Below are 6,723 nucleotides of genomic sequence, written 5' to 3'. Positions count from 1 at the left end.
GTCGCTGTGTCACTGAGCAGTCTGACTCGTGTGCTTTCAGCATTTTGTTCATGGCAACTAAAGTCAACCTGCAGAAGAGAAAAGCAAGTTCGGGATAATCTAGGGAAACCTACGAGCCTTATTCATCTGCTCCTATACTAGCAAAACTGACAGTTTTCTGTGTATCTGTTTGATGAACACAGTCCTTAATTAGAGGTCAACCAAAGCAGCATCACACTGACAGTGCCACCAGGTACTCTGTGTTCCCAACCCTCACTCGTCTGCTCCCCCCTCTGCTGTCTCATATGGAGGACTTGTACCGAGGCCTGCGCAGCGGCTCGAGACTTCCTGCTCCTCTGCACCGTCTGGCTTTCCCGCCCAGGCCTCTTACATGTGAAATGTAGAACCCACAATCAACAGTGGTTTTATTTGTTTTTCCTCAAAGTTAAAACTGACCAAAGTGATGGGCTTTTTTTCTTTGCTAGAATGACAGACTATCTTGTGTTTACATACAGTTTACGTTGTTATTTATGTGCAAATTGTCAAAATGTAAATTAAATATAAATGTTCATGCTTTACCAACGCTTGTCTAGTGTCTTGAGTGAGGGGCCAATGAGCGACATCTCCACCACACTAAAAGGCGACCCCAGAACTGATTTTGAGCACGACTCCATTTGTCTCTCTCCTGTCCCCTCCACCCCCATAGTCATGGTCCCCTCCACCAGGGACAGCACATGGGAGTGATCTGAAGAGTTGATCTGTTCTCTTTCCCATAACTCAGCAGTGTAAGATTTTTCTTTAATTGTGAGCTATAAAAGTGTTCTCTCTGGAAAGCATCGTGAACATTAGCCAGTAAAGTGGGAGGAGACTTGTTTACTTTTACTGGACTTTTTTTGTTTCACTCTGTTGATGTGCACAGCACGGCGGGGAGGTAAGGCAGGCTTGGATTAATTCTGGAAAGGCCTTCCTAACCTTGTGCCAGTGTGTGTGCCTAGACCCAGCCCACTTATGGGTGGGGGGCTCTGGGGAGCTGTCGGGGGACACTTTGCCCACTGGTGACATCACTTTTGCTTCAGTAGCTAGCACTGCGCAGGCCACAGAAGGTAAGGTGTTCTATGCCTCTGCAGAGTCTTCCTGCCCTACAGCCTACCGTGGTTTTTTTCTTCACAACTTAGCTTGGGAGGTAGGTTTGCCACTTGTGCATTCAAATTCAGGAAAGCTTCTGTTTTACCAGAAGCTGGCCATCATTAGTGTGAAACCCAGGGGTCTTGGCAGTGTGACCATGCGGCCCCAAGGGCCATGGTGGGAGGGGATCTACTTGTGCACGCATGCTCTAGAAACGAACCTGTTTCTGTGCGCAAACCAATGTGAGTCTCACTTGATAGATGTGAATAGGAGATGCTTTTAAAAAAGTGTTAGTGCGCTCAGTTAAAAAAATCTAAAAGCCTTTTGCAAATGGTTTTCATGCTTGCCACGCCATCCATTACTCAGTTTGTGGTTCCATGAGCATGCTAACGGCGTGCTCAGAAAATAATGCTCCTTCTTACATGTGGACACTTGGAACTGCCCAATTTTTAATGTTTCTTCTTTATATTCACTTAAACATCTGTGCCAAGAACTTGAAATGCTGCCAACACGTAACTGTGGAGTTAAGAAAACCAGAACCCTGTTGTCATAAATGTGCCAAATGGTGCTGGTTGAACTACTAAATTCTACAGAACTATTGTGGTAATAATTTTTCAAAACAAAGACCAATAAGATCCAGAGAGTAACAGTTACTGTCATAAATCATAGTTCTTTACTTGGCAAAGTATGTCTTTTTTTCCTTGAGAGTTATAGATCTTGGGAACACTTGAGGACTTGGCTGTTTAATGAAACATTACATGAAAAGACAATATTCGCCGGGACTACAAGTCTGCCCGACTGGCACCCACACAGCTGGATCAAGGCTGCATGCAGCTGTTTGTAAAGGGCAAAAACAAAAATGGAGAAATCATCTTTTTCTGAATCCTTAAAGTAAAAGCTCTGTTAAATAATGATGCATTCAATTCTCCACTGTAATGGAATGTATAGAATATAGGGTTCCACGGGAGTTTATGGGCACAGTTCTAGGTTTTTTTGGGGGGGTGATAAGGAAACTAATTTACAACTTGTTCATTATTTAATCCTCTGTGTGTGTGTGTGTGTGTGTGTGTGTGTGGCCTTTTTAAATAAGAGATCATAGAAAAAGGCCAGAGCAGAGAAATGAGAGTGATGTAACACCAGGCCTATAGGGTAATCTAGCCTAGAAAGGAAGGCTACACCACAGCAGATGTCGGCAAAACAATGGATGAACAGCGGAGAAGTTACGTGGAACGTGACCACTGAACCAATTCAGAGGACACTTTCCTGTAGGAGACTGTAGAGTTCTTTATCCATAACAGGTCCATTATCATCTTCTAGCCAGAAGAAATCAGAGTATTCTGAACACCGGCCATCTCTTTGGAGCCCACGTGAGGGTACATAGCAATGTGAAAATGATGTTCCAGGACCCAGGGATGAGCCTTCCATCATCCTTTTTCAAGCTTCAAGTCCTCCGAACTCCCAATTCCATTTGCTCAAAGCACTACTGAGGGCTGCTCCATAAATGAGACATGATTTTAATCTCAGTGCAGCCTTAATCATGTAATTTAGGCAAAAAAAAAAAAAGAAAGAAAAAGAAATCAATTTAGCAAGACTTCAAAAAGTTATTTTTAACCTGATTTATGCAACTACTCTCCATGCCCAGCTTCACTATAAACTAACAAACCCTCTCCGAGTTCACTCTTTCTTCCAGATTTCAAAGTAATGAACCTAAGTTGCCAGGCACACATTTCCTGCTCTTTGAATTTTAGACAGAAGCTTTTAGTAGCATAAATGTGAATGTAGTCACCTTGTAGTTTTCTCCTACCCCAACAAGACAGCAAAGAAGTGATATTTTAAATGCCAAAGCGTGATTTTGGTGAGAAATTCTTCAGTGCATTAACCAAAGTGCATTGTTCTCATAGGATTATGGCAAAATTTCTCGTCTAAGTATCTGGAGGATTCACCTGTGGGTGATGGCGACACACTGTCCTACTTTGCTGGTGAGAGGCAGAGCTAAGGGAGTGAAATGAAGCCATAGCTGAAGGGACTTCAGTTTACGCTACAAAGACTAGCACTGACCTTTAGGGTCTGTGACACAACAGGCTCCTTTCTGTGGCAGGGAGGGAGTATGGTTTCATTCTTGGGAAGCCTTAGAAAGCAGTCAGGCTGTTTGGGAGCACATGCTGTGCAAGATATTCTGGCAAGCCCTTCTTAGGTCTATGATTGAATGATTTCTATCAACTTACAGATGACCATGCACCTGGGGATAAGATAGATACAAGGGTCTGGTAGAGAGGGTTCCTTCATGTTTCTGAGGCCTCCAAGAAACTATATATATATATGGCTCTATTGTGTGTGTGCACATGGAATATATGAGCTCTGTCCAGAAGGCATCAGTCATGTACTATGGAAAATAGAGACATTTATTGATGAAGATACAAGATACAAGAAACAGTGTACATCGGACAATGATGCCTCTGTCTCCTTCAGAGTAGGCACCTTGGGACCTCACAGAGTTCTCCCAATCGCCATCACCTGCTACATTGTGTTTCCCTGAATTTCACTGACGGTCTGACATCTCTTCCCTTTCAAAGGCAATTTTAATTTTGGGAAAAGCCAGAAGTCACAGGGTGGCAAATCTGGGCTGTAGGGAGAATGCATCACCTGAGTGATTTCATGTTTTGCCAAAAAACTCTGCATGAGATGGGATGTATGAGTGGGCACATTGTCGTGATGAAGCTCCCAATCACCAGTTGCCCACAGCTGCAGCCTTCTGAGTCACCTGAATAGTTTCTGTGGAGGAGTGTTGGAGCTTAACGCAAAATTTGATGCACATTTGTTGCTCTACTTGCTCAATTTTGAATGCAACAGCCACACAGTACACATGCTCACTCAATGGTGTCTACCACCCCCACTGACTAGTATGGTGTAGTCAATCATTGTTTATGCATGTACATTCCGGTCCACTCTCCTTGGCTGCCAGGTCACATCAATGTCATACAAACCATTCTTATTATACTAACAGTGGCTGGATTTTTTCTGGACAGACCTCATGTATATGGAAGGCAGATCTAGAGAGCTTGTCTAATTCTGAGGAAGAATCCATGATACCGTGAAATGAACTGTGCTGTATATTTCATAAAATATTTTAAAATATATTCCAGGTAACTAACTGCATGTTCTCAAGAAAGTCCTGGAACTTCCCTGGGCCTCAGTTTCCTGATCCATAAAATAAAGAAGCTATCCCTAGGTTGTCTTCCTGCTCTTTCGGAAGTATTGTATTTCTCCAGAAGCTAAGATCCCATCACTTTTTTATATTTTCTTTGGGTTTGTTTTCCTTGGAACTCTGAGTGTTGCTATGGGCAGGTATTTGTAATTTAGAGAGCAGATGTCAGAGAAAATGAAAATGAGGAACAGGATTGTATGGAAAGAACTATTGTGGCTTCTTTTGGCAAGAGAGACTGGGTTCACAAATGTCCTGCTAATTTGTGAGAACCATGAACTTGCCCCAGGAATTAATATGTTCATCTGAAAGGAATCAAGATTCTTTAATGAAAATAATGGGTTGTGCTGAAGTCAAGCTCTGCTAGAGCTCTGCATGAATTTTAAGATATTTAGTTTAGTGGGTTCTGGTTTTTATGTTTTTTGTGTGTTTTTTTTAAGCAAAGGCATATTTGTAGGAAGACTGGGAAAGATTTAAGTTCGTTGCCACACACAAAAAGGAGGGGGGACAAAATTACTGGTAGCTACAGAAGAGAATGAGAAGCCAACAGAGAACCCGAGAAGATGTGGAAAGGAAACAAAATGGTTAGCGAAGCAATCAAGGCCTCGATACTGTTTTAACGGTTCGAGGTTTAAAAAAGGGAATAAATAAAAATGAAGCAGAGAGAGGGAGGAGGAGAGAGGGAAAGGTTAAACCAAGACAGAAACTGTGAGTAGATAGATGTGAAAGGGGCTGAAAATAAGTGAAAAGTGAAAAATTGCTTTATGAATAAACCGTTAAAAAATAGTGAGTGAAAAAGCAATCGTGCTTCCAGTTATTACTGAATCAGAAGCTCGTGGAAGCCAGAGGCTGACCTGAGCAGCAGCTCCACGCTTAACCTACATTGCAGCAGCTGGTGCAGGGCCCTTCCCGTGGGCGGGCACCGTTTTCTACTTGAGTGTCAGTTTCATTGTGATTACCCCCCTCATGGACCCATGTGGGCCACTTTGCTGCTTGGCACACAAAAACCGTGACTTGGCCATTTCTCCAACCTGCTGACACTACAAGGCAAGAGACATCCTCCCGAGGACATACAAGGCACTGACAAACCCAGGAATGAGGGCCAGGGGGAAGGCGAGCAACCCTTCTGAGGAAAGGAGAAGCGGGGAGTTAATGAGGCCTGAAGTCCTGGGCCGTCTCTGCCTTTTTCTGAAATTGAGAACGTGATTTCATGCTCAGTGCTCCTTGTCATTCTCGGTGGTGTGTTCCCACAGGGACACGGGGTCTTCTATGTCATGAGCTGACAGAGCACCCTTCTTGGGGTTGCTCCTGGGCTCAGGGCTAGCAAATGATAGGCCAATCATAGCAGCACTGTCCCCTCCCTGTGCACACTTAAGGAAGCCCTGGGAGCGCTGGGCAGTGAATCAGTTCTATCCGTGTGACCTCGCCCACCAGCCTCCAGGAAAAGGAGTGAGGAGCGGAAGTAGTACCTGGCCACCTATCAGAAGCACGTCAAGCATCAGAAGGACTGGCTGGTGAAAATGGTACAAGCTATTTCCAAAGAGGCAGGGTGGCTCACCTTTTCATTCCAAGTGTAAAACATACTTCTGTGTTGGAACTGCTGGTATGCACCTAATTTTTGGTTGTCTACTCCAACAGAAAGGAGGTAGGAAATGGGTGGTCACCAATTCCAAGATCACTGGCGTGGGAGTGCTTTGTGGGTTGGCACTCGCCCTCCCTGAGCACACCCTTGTCTCTGGCAGGCCCCAGGGAGGCAGGTGGCCCACCAGGGGCATGTGGCCCAAGTGGCCCGTGAAGCAGCTAACCCCCATGCATACGGCTGGCTGTACAAAGAATGAGGTTTGATTTTAATGCATCTGTTTCATTTTTAATAACCAGGGTGAGACTGCAGTTCTGTACATCTGGCCAATAGGCTGAGCTTTTCCTCAAAACACATCCTGGTACCTGCATTTGCCATTCCTACAAAAAGTATCCGGCCTTGTGCCAGGGGAAGGTTTAAGGCAGTGTGCTTTCCTCCTTGAGTTTTTTTCTTGAAGGAGGTAGGCAGAGCTGGGCATTGAGTCTCTCCCTCCTAGAAATGGGAATATAAAGCAGAGATGGTGAGGAGGGCTGCTAAGATGCCAAGCCACCTGAAGAGCCCCTGCTGGACCTGGAAACCGAGCTTCCTGAACTCCCTGACTCTGCTTCCTACGTGAGCAGGTCAGACAATGCTACTGTCGCCGGGGCAGGGCCCGCAGGAGTCATTGATGTCATTTGTACTTCAGGCAGGCTTGCCAAAACAGCAGAGTTTTATAGCATTAAATTACTGTCTTTGCAGGTCAGGAGCTTGACTCTTAACTAGCTCTGCAGACATTTCAGGAAAGAAAGAAGGAGAGCAGGCGTCTTGGAGAACTGTGCTCCACTCGGGCCCATCACTC

This window comes from Artibeus jamaicensis, unplaced genomic scaffold (genome assembly GCF_021234435.1).
Source record: "Artibeus jamaicensis isolate MK-2021 breed Jamaican fruit bat unplaced genomic scaffold, CSHL_Jam_final contig_387, whole genome shotgun sequence".
Classification (NCBI taxonomy): domain Eukaryota; kingdom Metazoa; phylum Chordata; class Mammalia; order Chiroptera; family Phyllostomidae; genus Artibeus; species Artibeus jamaicensis.
This window is presented reverse-complemented; position numbering follows the sequence as displayed.